Genomic DNA, 12,659 nt, shown 5'->3' on the forward strand with positions numbered 1-12,659 from the left:
CTCGGCTCACTCTCTATTATGTCTGTTTCTGTAGGTTATCAGTCAGGGGGTTAGTCCTAACTTTGACGCTGTCCCTTTTGTCAACCTTTACATGTTCAAGCACCATACCAGGCCATTTATTTTTGTGAAGCTGCTAAGTTATGGGTCTGCTTTTGAGAGCCACCTACGGATGTTGTACTTAACTTTTATATTCCTTTTGTTATGCCCAATTATCGGGCCAGGACTATAAATGTATATGTTATACACGATATCCAAGGATATAGTTTTAAACTTTATCCACTTTTGATGATGTATGTAATGCATGAGATCCTGGCATATTAGAAATAGCTCAATGGAGTATGCTCGTATTTATGTTTTATTAATATTTTATGCTTCCGATAAGGCCCCGTACGGCGTGTACATCAGTTTTTATGTCAGTTTTTGCTTAGGTCATGCCCAAACATTTAGGGGCAGGTGTAGGGCGTGACATTATGGAACCAGGAGACTTGCCTTGAACAGTTTTACTAATATGAGAGACCAGGTTAGGCCATTGCATCATAGGCCAGGCCACATTTAATTTCTCTTTCACTGTTAGGCACACTTTCTCAAACAAAGGATAGTACAAGAACAAATGGAAATGGTCGTCAGTATGATACTGTCACAAAGGACAAGTAGCAACAGGGGAAATGCCAAAAATTTTAAGTCTATCTCTAGTGTTAAGTCTATTTTGAATGGTCAGCCAAATAATAAAACTTGCCTTAAGGATAGATACAGCATTCCACAACTCATTCGACCAATGAACTTTTTCCAAAGAGAGCCTTTAAGCATTCCAGGAAAATTTGATGGAAAATTCCCCATTAGGAGATAAAGACCAAATGAGCTTATTAGGACTAATGCCAGGGATGAAAGTATATGAAGCAGACTGAATTAGCTTACAAATATCCACTGTAATGGAAGAAGGCCACTTCCAAGAGAGATTGGAGATAATTCTACTGACCTTAGACTCACCATTAAGAGCATAATCATACATAATCCTATCTCCAAACTTAGCCCAAAGAGAGCCAAGAAGGTGCCAATTATCATACCAAAGAAAAACCCTCTGCCCATCCCCAACAATATACTTTATGTGAGGATAAATAATGGGTCTAAGCCCCAAGATTTTCTTCCAGACCCACGAGGAGTATGATAGGTCTAGCATTTAATACTGATATTTTAAATAACCAAAGTTTCATTATTTTTACTTCAAACTCTTCTGATAGTCGCCGTTCAAGAAATGAGTCCCAATGTCTTTGTTCAACGAATCTGTAAATTACTAGTGGTTTTGATATGATCTCAGGATTGGACTTGTTTTCACATATGTACTTGGTAAGTTCTTTCTTGAATGTCCTCCATTTTGAACAAATTGAAGATAACATTTTTTTCTTACTTCTTTCATCTACTTTGTATGTTAACTGAGTAGTCAAAAAATATAATTTATAAAATTCAAATTTTGATTGCACTTAAATACATGTTTGAAAAATCTAGAAATCTCCTAGATATTAATTTGTGATTATGTATCAATTTTAAGCAGTAAATAACAATCTCAATCAAACAATCAAGACAAATCGACATAACGATTTTATGAGGAAAAACCACAGCTGGAGTGCCTCCAATTGTGATAAAAAAAATCATGGGCAAAAGCCATAAAACAATCCACTAAGAATATATAAAGGAATTACACAAGTGTACTCTCAATTACCTAGCGAATCCACGCCCGAATCGAACTGACCCCTATGTGCCTCTTCTAGCCCCGTCTTCACCTCAGAATTATCTTGCCCAACGTTGAATCCACAATGCCGATATTGGATCCATGATGATGAGCCACTCTAGAATCCACCAAAGTTTCAGGCCCAAATTCTACAGAATCCAATGAAGAACAACTCTCCCTCTCTCTCTCTCTCTCTCTCTCTCTCTCTCTCTCTCTTGTATTGAATAAATAAAACAAACAAAACCTTTGATATAATCCACCCGATTCATGATTAAACTCTCACAAATATCAAAGGAAACAAGCAAAGAAACTCCAGAAGAAAACCCTAATACCCAAGAACAAGATTTGGAAGCCATACCCTATGTAGACGTGCCCTTGGGCTTCATGCTACAGTTCGGACTCAAATGTCATGGTTCTTAATCTGATCTCACAATGTGCGATGTGAGATTCATAAATCACCAAAGAGTCCAAATCCGGCAAATCGTTTTGGAAAACTGTTTTTTAAGAAAGAAGTGCCAAACAAGGACTGCTTTGCCAGATACAGAGTCGCCACCTAAATATTTTATTTTGGAGGGATTTAGGAAACCTTGACTCATGCCTAAGGCCACGTGTCCGTCATCACCAAAGTTGCCTCGGCTCGGGAACTTGGGTACGAGAGGGGAAGGTCATCTATGAGCACCCCTGCTCGCTCGATCAAAGATCGGCCTGTACTAAAAATGATATCTTGTTTTTGAAAACATATGTGTTCTTATTCCGGTTATTAGCCTAGAATTACTATGTGATGCGCACAACACATGATTATAGACTAGATCGCCTAAGTTGGAAAAAAACATCTCATGTTTGTTTATTTGAAAATGGTTTGACGGTGCTACTCGCAAGTAGGCAAAGACGTGGATTTGCCACCCTCGGGTGGGCTTAAGAAAACATGATTTTGCCACTCTCAAGTGGGCTTAAAACTCGCATTTCAATGAATTGTTCTAATTCAAGTAATCTAACCTTCACCCACAGGCATTCAGGCAGTTTATATCACTTAAGCAGATGGCCTCATGACAAGCATGCTATCATGGCAATACTCACACTCATGCAAGATGCTAAAGCATAAAAGCTTACCTCGTACTCCGAGCCAAAACAATAGCTAGTTAGAAATCATGCATGATCCTAGCTATGTTAAGATGGCTAATACAACACATGCAAAATGCAACTAAAAATAGGCTCGGCTATTCTAGAATGTCATGTGGAATGCGGCAACTCGATACACGTATTCAAGTTGGAATTGAAATGCTATGCGGTTAGTATGATGCGCCGAGCTCGATGCATGCAATACAAATGAATGGATGCAAACACACGAGTATAAAGATGCTAATTGAAACATGACCTAAAACTAACCATTGAAAGCAGGTAAGTAAAATGGAGAAAGACGTGGGGTTGGAAGACATTCACACACTCACGCACACTTATTACAAAGTTCGCCCTCTCGACGGAGGGTCCGAATGAATAATACAAATTGACTAATTAACTAACTAACTAGCTAATTAATTATTACACAACACTTAACTAATTAAACAAATTAATTAAGCTACTAAAGCAGTAAAGAGGCCTCGGGAAGAGGGAGAAATACACGCATGCTCGGCTCCACTCGGAAATCTATCGCCATGCTTATGCTGCCTTTGTTTACACTGCTCTACACCTCTGAAAACTGCGCAAGTCTCAAGGATGCTTCTAAATCACCTTCTGGGTGCTGTGAGAGGCCACCGACCAAGTGGAAAGCCTATCGGCCAAGGGGAATTGGTCATCGACCAAAGATGAAGCTCTCGGCCAACAATACTTCGCCGATCAGCACTGCAGATAGCCGATCGGCCATCTTTTCCTGCAGAATGCTGCTTTGCTGCAGCAGAGGACAAACAGAGCATGGCAATGCATTTTCAAAGCAATGTGTGCACAACCATCCTTCCTATCATGTCATAAACTCAAGGGAGTATGGTTCTCGACCCTCAGGCCATCAATCACGCATTTCAATGCATGATGGCCAAAGGAGCCAAGTGTGCAAATCAATATGGAATGAATGCATAAAACACATGAAGGCCTCACACTCTATCATGTTGGATTAAGAGCGTCGGTGACTAAGGATTGAGGCACGTTTCGTCACTTCAAGCACGAACGTTCCTCACTCCTCGTGTTTTGTTTGACACCCCAAACCAAACACAATGCAATGCATGCAAGCATGCCAAATACAATGCAACATGGAAATGTAATGCTATGCAACCTAAGCATGCACAAGGCTAAGGTAACAAGCATGCCAAATGTAATGCAACCTAATCAAGCATGTAATGAAATGCAAACTAAAAAGCATGCAAAATGCAACCTAAACGTACAAACATGCAATGTAATAGGCATGCGACAACAATACCAATAACAAGGATGTGACAACATACAATGCGATAAGCATGCAATGACACACAAACCGCATGATCCAAGGACTTACATTGAAAGTGGATAGGCCTCAGCCACACCAAAAATAGTGGCCAAAATGATGAAGTGATAGAATGAAATGCACAATGAGCATACACATGCAATGGTCCAAGAGTTAAGGCATAAGGTCACAACACCCAAACATGAGCGAGGGGTGACAATCATGGTACTATGGTGACACCATAAGCTCTGAAATTATGTTAAGAGTGATGCCAAATCAAACACATAACACAAGCAAGGCATGCTAATGGACTTCAAGTTCAAAGCTAGCCAAGGTACTTGAACCATGGCCATACCAACCAAGCCCCAAAGGACCAAGGTGACCCAAAACAGTCCCAAGGCCGTCCAAAACAAGGCTAGAACATGCATGGGATGAGGCCAAAACATGCTAGAAGGATGAGCACAAAACAAGGCGCATACAAGGCAAAAAGGGGCAATTGCAATACACCTATTACAACCAAACATGGCATGACTTAGGCCAATAAAATCAGAGTTATGACATGTTAAAATGAGCCCAAAAACCTACTTAGAAGGCATCCCAAAGGCCTAAGTATGATGGCATGCTCAATGACCTATTCTTAAGGCATGAAACACAAACTATCCAAAGCATGGAATATGTGACAAATGCAAGTGTGTGACCATGAAACATGGACTGAAAATACATTTCACATGATGCAAATCATGAAAATGCTTCAAGTAACACATGCTAATAAACTCAAGGCACAAAGCTTACAAGCTAGAATGAACCAAGGCTATACGAAACAATGCATGCATGACCAAGACAACACCGAACAAAGTTTAATCATGGTAAAACATGAGGGAAAGCTCCTTGGAGTCAAGCGAAAACATGCAAGGATAGTGGTCCAAACACAAGATGCATGTTATGCAAACATGCAAGATTACTCTACAAGTATGTGAAGCATGCAAGATGCCATCAAACCAACGTGGAATAGAGTTAAGGAAGGTCCTAAAAGCCACTAAAAAGTGCTGAAATAGAACCAAGACATGCTAAGTAAACATGCTACTCTTATAAGCCAACAACACAAGCATATGAGACATAAGGAGAGAAGGGTGTCCCCCTCCTATACAAGACTCCAAAACCACTTAAGATGATCCCAAAGCTCAAAAGTAAAGGCACAAAACAAGGCCAAATAAGGCCTAAGAGGGGGTAGACAACCCCCAACCAAAAAGTGACCTGAAGAAACCATAACAAGCATACAAAATCAGAACTTTTTGTAGTTTAGAGTTAAGCTTAAAACAATATAAAAGTATGTGTAAAAGCTTAAGCCAAAATGGGGTATCAAAAGCAAGTTGACTCACCCTTGAAGAACAACTTCAAGAACACAACTCCAGCAATCTTCTTGGATCAAAAACAACCCAAGAACCCTAATATCAACCTTCTAGTGCCTCAGCAAACAAGGATAGTGTAGTGCTAGGTGTTTGTGTGCAATAGTAAGAACAAAACACACTTTTGAGCTCAAACACACACACAAATCTAGAGAGAGGGAGATATAGAGAGAGAGATATATATCTAACTTGTATATCAGATTTCTAGAACCCCTGGAAAGGGAGAGGAGGCTCTCCTTTTATAGAAAACCAATTTTGCAATGTTTCTTGGAGAAGCTAAGCAATACTCAAATCCCTCCATACACGTGTATGGAGGGGGAAATTGTGTGTGCCAGCTGGCACGTTCCAGCTGGCACAAAATATCTGCCAAAAGCAGATGAAAAGGGGTCCGCCAGAAAATATGGCTGATTGACCAACAAGGGTGGCGGACCGACCAAAAACAGTGCCGATCGGCTAGAACCTTTGGCCGATGGAAAGGAAAAGGGGCCGATGGCTTCAAGCCTTGGCCGATTGGTTGAGGGGATGGCTAACAAGCCACCCTCTTAGCTCAAAAGCAAAAACACAAGTCTTTGGTCCACAACCAAGCACAAGACACACAAGTTGAGAGATCTTGAGGCAAGGCGCGCGGCCGAGACCTCCGAACGAACACGAGCATGGATGATCATCGCGTGTTCAGACGATGACGTCCAAGTCTTGAGGATGGTCAAAAATAGGGTGTCTACAGTTGCCCCTCTTTGACAAAACTCAAAAGTCATAAAAATGACGGGAGTGAATGTGAAAGCCCAGAGACGACCCATTTTTGACAAGGCCGAAGACTTAGACAAGCATACAAGAAGCAAAGATATGTGCCCGCAGGCAGGGACGAGATGCAAATGATATGCACAAAGCTGAACATAACTTATGATCATGAAAAGAGAGCTATAACGAAGCAATTATACACAATAAATGCAACAGTTTAAGCAAGCGAATAAGAATTGAACTACAACTCATGCAGAAAGGGTGTAAGAGAATTATATAATTCTTGCTACGTCTCACGTGGAGAATACAATACCTGTCCGGTTCGTCTGGTCGTGCAAGCTTCAAATGAACCGTACATACAATATCGTGCCTGAAAAAGAAAGAAACTTAACAGGTACAACATCATCAGAAACATGCATAGCAATGCAAGTGAAAAGTGCATGACAACGCGAGTGAAGGGGTGCAAGACAATGCAATCCTGAGGATGCGAGACAACGCGGGTAGAACATGCGTAACAGAGCAAAGAAAACATGCGTAACAGCGCAAGATAGAGATATGTGCGTAACAATGCAAATAAAACATGCAAGACAACGCAGGTTATAGAAATGCAAAACAACGCAAATAAAACATGCGAGACAATGCAGGTTATAGGAATGCGAAACAACGCAAATAAAACATGCGAGACAACGCAGATTATAGGAATGCAAAACAACGCAAATAAAACATGCGTAACAGCGCAGATAAAACATGTGTAACAGCGCAAGTAAAAGAAGAAGACATGCATAACAGCGCAAATGAGACGTGCGTAATAGCGCAAGTAAAACAAGTAAAGCATGCGTAACAGTGCAAGTAGAAGAAATAAAACATGCGTGACAGCGCAAGTTAAAGAAGTAGACATGCGTAACAGCGCAAGTAAGACGTGCGTAACAGTGCAAGTAAAGCATGCGTAACAGTGCAAGTAGAGGAAATAAAACATACGTGACAACGCAAGTTAAAGAAGTAGACATGCGTAACAGTGCAAGATACAAAAGTGCGTAACAGCGTAGGTAACAAAAGTGCGTAACAGCGCAAGATAAATATGCATAACAATGCAAGAGAGATGTGAATGACAATGCGAGTAGCGTGCGTGGCAACGCATGTGAAGAATGCATGACAATGCGGGGGGAAGGGGTGCATAGTAATGCAACCTAAGTGTGCGCATAACAATGCGATTTGAAACAAGCATAACAATGCAAGGAGGGCATGCGCGGCAACGCAAGCCGATGGTGGTGCATAACAACGCAATTTGAAACAAGCATAACAATGCAAGGAGGGCATAAACACATGTAAGTAAAGCAATACGCGACATCGCATGCAATGTGTGTAGCAGGAAAAGCATGAACACATGTAAGTAAAGCATACGCGACAACGTATAGCAATGTGTGCAGCAGGAAAAGCATGAACACATGTAAGTAAAGCATACGTGACAATGCATAGCAATGTGTGAAGCAGGAAAAAGCATGAACACATGTATGTAAAGCATACACGACAACGTATACAATGTGTGTAACAATGCGAGAAGCTGTATATACACATGTAAGTAAAGCATGCGCGATAACGCATACAATGTGTGTAACAATGCAAGAACGGGGTGCATAAGCACATGTAAGTAAAGCATACGAGACAACGTATACAATGTGTGTAACAATACAAGAATGGAGTGCATAAACACATGTAAGTAAAGCATACGCGACAACGTATACAATGTGTGTAACAATGCGAGGACAGAGAGAGGCACATATTCAATGAAAGCATGGTAAGGGCATGTTATTCGCGACATTGAGACGCAACTTTGAAACAAGACGAGGCATTGTTCAATGCAAGACGCGTAACGAGCGCGCTTATTACAGTTATAACAAAGCATTGTAATACAACATATTTAAAGAGGTTTGCAGAACTCGCAAGATACAAAAGGATATGAGAAAGGATACTCCTTGCGCGCACTGAGCATCGCACACAGAAGACACGGCTCGAGGTTAACACGAAGGCTGGTTAAGCTTCAAAAGCGCACTTTCTTGCACTATCTTGAGTAATGAAGGTCTAAAACCACATAACTGACCCAAACAAGGGTGTGGGAGGTGCATCGACCACAAGGGGAGGCCACCGGCCATCCATCGGCCACAAAAGGAGATCATCGGCCAATTATTTAGCCGATCAGCTAACAATTTGGCCGACCGGCCAAAAATGGCAATGTTGAGGCAGTTTTGTCCTTTGGTCGTGGGTCTTTAAATATAAGGTTCCAAACCTTATATTTCCAATTCACCCTAGCTCGAAAATCCCTCCTCTCTCTTCCTAGGTGATTTTTCTTCCTTCGATCCACGTCTTTCTCTTGTTTTTGACCCTTTTCCGTCATCCGATTCGCGAAACCCTTCCCGTTTCGCACACTTTGAACCGAACAAATCTTGGTTTCGGTCCCCTTTTCTTGGTTTCCACTACTTGAGGTTTGTTTCACTCGAGTCATACTTCGATCTTTGTGCCTACACCCCAACCTTTTCTCCTATTTTTCACCTTCTCGGGGTTGACTTTTGGGTTGACTTTTCGTATTCTCGCCCATTTTCCATACTTTCGGCCATTTTTGCACCTTCTCTTGAGATGGCCATTTTTGCACCATTTTTGGGAGTTTCTGCATGGGACTCTCATGCCTTATTGCGAGCAGGCCCCTTCTTGGTGCTTTGGTGGAGAGGTGGTGGGACACCACCGACTTCCTCCACCTTTCCGCCACCGGGGAGATGACGATAACTCCCTTTGACTTCTCCATGCTCACAGGCATCGGAGTAGGGGGTGATCCGATCCCCTTTGATAAAGATATGGATGAGTGGGACGCCGCTCAGCTATACTTGCTTGGCACTCAGCCACCTCTTGCCCAAGCAGGATTTGTGAGGTACTCATGGTTCGAGGATCACTTCCAGATCTAGGCACCTACTACTTGGAAGGAGGAGGAGCAGTATGCCCGTGGCTTCATCATGCTCCTGCTGGGGACCACGCTCTTTGCCGACCGGGCGAACACTGTCGCCCTTTACCTACTGAGCGCACTCGTGGATGTGACATGGATCCGTGGCTACGACTGGGGTGGCGCGGGCTTGGCCACCCTTTACGGATATATGAGCTCATCCTCCCGCCTCAGCGGGCAGTTGCTTAGAGGCTACTGGCGAGCCTGGGAGGTATATGTTCCATTTTCTATTTTACAATTTTGCTTTACATTATCTATATACCACACACACTGTAGACATGCAATCTGCTTTACATTGGTTGTACACTGCCCACACTGCACAATACACTGCACATACTACACTCTGCTTTATCTGTATACTGCTTTATTTGATAAGCATACTTATATCTACTCTATTGCATTCTGTAGTTGTGGGTGTATTCTTACTTTCCTAGGTTTGCCCCAGTGCTGGATGAGGAGATGCCCCTTATGCTTCTGTTTTTCCACCACTTCGATGTAAGATGCGAGCGGAGGCCACGGGAGTCCTTCATGTTCTTCCGTCGCTATTTTGACACCATCACCGCAGCCGAGGTATGTCAAACATTAGACTTTATTTAAGCTTCGCTTTATATCATACTCTCAATAACAGTGGATAACAAATTGTGTATTATTTGCAGATCACTTGGCAGCCTTGGGCCCCGTTGCCTGACGCAGTTCGGGAGCGGTATGCCAGTGCTTGAGAGACTGCCCGATTTAGGGTCTTGCTGGAGGGACCGATTTTCTGCGCGCGGTACTTGGGTGAGCGCTTTTTGCGGCAGACCCTCGGCTTACCGGAGCAGGTAGTCCCGAGGCCGCCTTCCACCCGTATGAGGCATACTGAGAGGTATACCTTTAAGGAGATGATGGATTATACAATCGGTTGGGACTCGGAGCACTTTAGAGACGAGGGCGATTACGCCGAGTTCATTCAGGCTTATCTCATGTAGCCTTTGACCGGTGCTCGTCGAGTCGAGATGGAGAGGCCTGCGGCGCCGACAGCAGGAGCAGGGGCACCGAGGGCGACTCAGGCCCGTGGTAGGAGTGGATCTTGGAGGGGACAGGGTGCTGAGTGGCCAGCACTGCCCATGACGATCACATGCCGAGGGCAGGATGGGGAGACTTATTAGATCCCTTTCGCTCCTCCTCCTGTTGATTATGAGCTTGTTGGAGTCTATGGCTCGACCCCGGTATGTATTACTAGACTTTGCATTCAGTACAATGATTTCAATTCATTTGATATCCCGCAGAATACTAATGACTTCAACACTTTTACAAGCTTCCGTTGAGTACACTTGCCAGTCCCTGGAGTTGACAGCCTCAGCGGTAAGGATGCTGCAGCGGTGCATTGACTTGTTGACCATCTATAATATCCCGATAAGTTCTTTCAACCACAGTCTCAAACCCTGCCTAATCTGTTTCAGACATAATCTGATGCATCACACTATCAACACGGCACTTGATACACAGCACTCACGGCACCGATACCCTGTAACCCACATACTGCTCACAGCGTTGCTCACGGTATTCATACCCTGGACCCATACACTGCATTCTTTACTGATACACTGCTCACAGTATTTATATACTGTTTTGCGTAGCATGACTGATGCATTCGCTATTTGTCTTTTTTAGGCCCCATTCCAGATTCTGACTGCGGGAGGTGCTCTAGCTGGACCATCTATTCTTACTCAAGGAGGAGGGGGAGCCAGTCGGGGGATGACATTCCACAGTCGAGGTAGACACAGGCGCGCCCGTGCTGAGAGCAGTTCGCAAGAGCCTACTCCAGATGACGATGAGTCAGATAAGGAGGTAGAGTCATCTCAGGGCGAGGCTAGAGATAGCTCAGATTCAGACTACGGAGCTGGCGGCGGTGATCCTGGACCCTCGTCCAGGAAGAGGACCAGGACGGACTCCCGCGCTCAAGATGACTAATACTGATCCAGACATTTGTTGCTTTTCTTCTTTTTTGCTCTGTTCAGACACTTTGTTGCTTTTCTCCTCTTTTTGTTTTGCTTTATTTTTCTTTTTACTGGTAGTTTGAGCACATTGTACTACCTCAGGCAGGTTTTACTTTCTTTAAAACTATGTACTTTTACAAAAGACATGATGAAATGAAACAACTATTTTGTCCAAAAAGTGTTACATTTGTATATTCTATGCATCGCATCGCATTACATAACAATGTAAATGAGATTTAAACTTTTGTTTGAAAATTAAGCACTCGCATTGTAATAATCAAGTAGTGAACCGAGTAACGAAAAAAATAACTCGATAAGCAAAACAAAGAACTAGATAAGCTAACCAAGTGTAAATACAACTCGATAAGCAAAGCAAAGACTTAAAGAATGTGAAATACAACTCGATAAGAAAATTTACAACAACTCGATAAACAAATTGCAGTAACAGGCGCGACCTCGCAAAATCATCACCGAAAGGCATTGGAAGTGGAACCAGTTACAAGTTCTCAGCATGTTCCATACATAATCAGCTCAGGGAACAAGAAGGAAGGCCATCGGCCAAAGGGAAAAGCCACCGGCCACAAGAAATGGCCATCGGCCAACAGTTTTAGTCGATCGGCCAAAAGAGATGGTCGTTCGGCACTATTTTTGGCCGATTGGCCAAAAATGGCAAACACCTCCAGAATGTTGACACCTGTCTTCCACTCGCCGCCTTATCTACAGAATTTTTTCCTCATTTCAACATTGATTTGCACCAAAATGGAAGAGTTTCTTGCCCAAAACCTCACAACTTGGATTACCAACTTGGATGGCTCGGAAAGGTTGAATTTTTGGGGTTTCGGCATAAATGCACTATTCACGCTGGGCTGCACCCCGCTGCGTTCCGTTCCTCTATGCCGCGACAAGGTTTTGGAATCCGGTAACATACGTCTTTAGTTTTGGCGATCAAGAGATGTGTTCCACTTTCGAGGATTTCCAAGCTTTAATGCAATTTGAGCGCGACGAGGAAATCTTGCCTCAGTTCCGGTTCGGCTACGTCCAAGCCTTAGGACGGATGTGCGGCCTTATTGTACATGACACTCGGTCATTGATTCACAACGGAGAGATGGACATTCCGAGCTTGGTTTGTCGGTTTTCTGATGTTGGTAACCGCGGCGACCATCATTGGCAGGGTTATCGACGACATGCGCTTTGCTTGTGCATGCTGTCCCATTTCTTACTTGTGCCAAGCTCTGGTGGGTTTAGCACTCGTTTGATCGAAGTCGCCGAGGGCTTGAAAGAGGGCAAAAGCTGCATTGCCATGACATTGGCCGAGACATTGATGGGCTTAGATGCTTTTTATCGTCGGGAGACAGCTAGGTTCGCGGGGAGTCCACTACTATTGCAGGTAATATTTCCCACCCATCTCACATAT

This window comes from Camellia sinensis, chromosome 1, assembly GCF_055761805.1.
Source record: "Camellia sinensis isolate YWXY chromosome 1, ASM5576180v1, whole genome shotgun sequence".
In the NCBI taxonomy this organism is placed as follows: domain Eukaryota; kingdom Viridiplantae; phylum Streptophyta; class Magnoliopsida; order Ericales; family Theaceae; genus Camellia; species Camellia sinensis.